This window comes from Syzygium oleosum, unplaced genomic scaffold, assembly GCF_021117445.2.
Source record: "Syzygium oleosum isolate NSW1041296 unplaced genomic scaffold, Sole_v2.1 Sole_v2.16, whole genome shotgun sequence".
Classification (NCBI taxonomy): Eukaryota; Viridiplantae; Streptophyta; class Magnoliopsida; order Myrtales; family Myrtaceae; genus Syzygium; species Syzygium oleosum.
This window is the reverse complement of record NW_026607500.1, coordinates 594,278-597,042: the sequence shown is the minus strand read 5'-3', so window position 1 is coordinate 597,042 and position 2,765 is coordinate 594,278.

Genomic DNA, 2,765 nt, shown 5'->3' with positions numbered 1-2,765 from the left:
GCACTTTAGGTCCTTATTTAGAATTTTCCGAAAGATTTCCATGTATGCATGACGCATTTATAATTCAGTCAATTTTTATGATCATAGAAAAAGAAAGGATATATCTAATTCTATGATCTATCCAAAAAAAATTTTACCACCTATAAGTTATCCATAAATGCTTATCAAACGCTCAAATAATTGAAATAAAAGAATCAATTTGCACGAGACACGTGTTGAGTGTGCAAGTGGGCTTCGTTTGCGTGTGTGGCAATGACGGCCTCTTTGCTTGGATCGTCAACACGTGTCAACCAAGAGACAGTCCACATGTCAGCCCATTAAGCACCCGATGCAATGGAGGCTAGCTTTCCCAGTCAGCAAGTTCTAACACAGTTCTGCCTCATCGGATGCACGTCACCAGTCGGTAATGACCGGAATAATAGTTATTTCGGCACAATAAAATTTACTATGTTGTTGCGTGTGACATTCCGAATTTCGGGCCATTTTTGGTATTTATAAAACGGGTATTTCGTCAGTGCACTTATAATAAAATCTCGCCCGGAACTGATCACTCTTGGGTTATTATTTTTAAATTAGAGATTTTGCTAGAATCGCACTCGATCGAATTTGACCGTTATTTAGAGCCCAAACTTTGGTGTCGAATTTCTCTGAGTTCCGGGACGAATTTAATTGGACGGTGTCGATATTATTGTGGCCAGCCTCGATATTGCCAGGGATATGTGAAAAGTGGATTTTTGACCGGGTGCGGATTTGGACTAGTAGACCTCCCTCGTAGTGTGTTTTGGTTATTTTCTTTTGGCCCTTTTTCCTAAAATATAATCGGAATTTTCGTGGGCCGTTGGATCTTTTTTGGGTTTGAACGTGGGCCGTTGGATCGTAATCGTCGCATTGACTTTTCTCTCTCTCTCTCTCTTTCTCTCTCTCTCTCTCTCTCTCTCTCTCTCTCTCTCTCTCTCTCTCTCTCTCTCTCTCTCTCTGCCGTGCACGTCCCCTCCCCACTGCGCCCGTCCTCTCTCCCCCACTCCCCCATGCAGACGTCCCCTCCCCCCCCTTCTCTCTCTTCCTTTTCTTCTTCTTCTTCTCTTCTTCTTCTTCGTTGGTCTTCTCTTCCGCCCGACTGGTTCTGCTTCTGTTTCTGCTTGCCCGACCAGTCACGCCGATCGCCACTCGCCGTCGCCCCACCAGCCGCCGCCCCATCGCCGCCACAAAAACCCCCCTACTCTCCTTCTCCTTCCCTTATTTTCCTTCGTCGGGTCGAGCTCGCCCCTGCCCAGCTCAGCTCAGCTCACCGCCGTGTTCAACACGGCCAGGCTCCGCCGAGCCGCCGGCCGAGTCGTCCAGGCTGTGGCCGAGCCGTTGCCCGCTCAGCCAAGGCCGTGGCCGAGTCGCTGCCTGTCGCCTAGCCCGCTGCTAGGCCGTGCCCGAGCGTGCCCTTGCCGTGGCCGAGTTGCCAAGCCGTGTGCCCAGTTGTGGCCGAGCGCCGCGCCGAGTCGCCGGGCCGTGTGCCGAGCCGTGGCCGAGCCCTGCGCCCATCGCGCCCTCACCCGCGCCGAGTCGTCACTGTTCACTCAGGCCATTTTGAGCCCGTGTGGATTTTTCCGGGGCCAAATTTAGGTAAGTGACTTCCTAATCCCTACTTAGTATAATGGGTATTATTTAGACTTGTTTAGGGTGTAATTAGCACCGGTTTAGTGGCTAAGTTTGGATTAGGGTCAATATGTGAATGTGGTTAATTGGTAGATTAAATTGTGATGATTATGTGGCAAAATTAGTGGCTGATTTATGTGGGGGTGATGACCGGATTGTTGTGGTATTTGTGGGTGAAATTGGATGTTTGAATGTGACCGGCTTGAACGCTGGATTGGTGGGCTAGTGTGGCGAGCTCATGACTTGAAATTGAGTATGTGCAATGTGTTGGATTGATGATTGTGCAACATGGTTAGATTGTGATGCTTTCCGGAATGAGTTTGATATTTGCATGGATTGATTGGGATGATTGGCGATTGAGCTTATTAAGGTGTGGTTTGATTATGTGATTGGCATGGAATTGGTGGAATTGTGTGGCGTGTGCGGGCTGAATTGATTTGTGGGTAAGATGCGTACGTTTGAGCGATATTTGGGCTTGTGAATGACATGGATATTGAATGAATGCATTATACGACGTATGTGCTTGGCTGTGGGAGGCAGGATAGACCTGAGGCGTGTTTACGCGAGTCATTAAACAAAGCCCAGATTGATCGGAGGGCTGAGCCTGAGGCGTGTTTACGCGGGCTGTGGAAGGTGGGTTAGACCTGAGGCGTGGTTACGCGGGTCATTGGAAAGAAAGAAATGTCCTGAGGCGTGGTTACGCAGGACTGAGCCCGAATTGATCGGAGGGCTGAGCCTGAGGCGTGTTTACGCGGGCTGTGAGATTGGACCTAAGGCGTGTTTACGCGGGTCGTGAGAATGGGCCTGAGGCGTGTTTACGCGGGCAGTGTGAAAGGACCTGGGAGGTCTTGAGAAAGTTGGCTGGACCACGTATGTTGCATAGTGTTTGATTATGGGGTGAATACTGCTAGGCATGGTATGGGACGTGCCCAAGTGGTTTTACCTTATAATCGGGACATGCGCGAGTGTGGATGTATTATGTATGGGAAATCTCTTTGTGCGTTCCGAGTACGTGTTATGCTATATATGTTATAGTGCTTGACTGATATGCAGAGTTGGCGTGTGAATGGAGGCGAGGTATGTATGTTTATGCGAGTTCTAGTATGTCGATTGTTAGA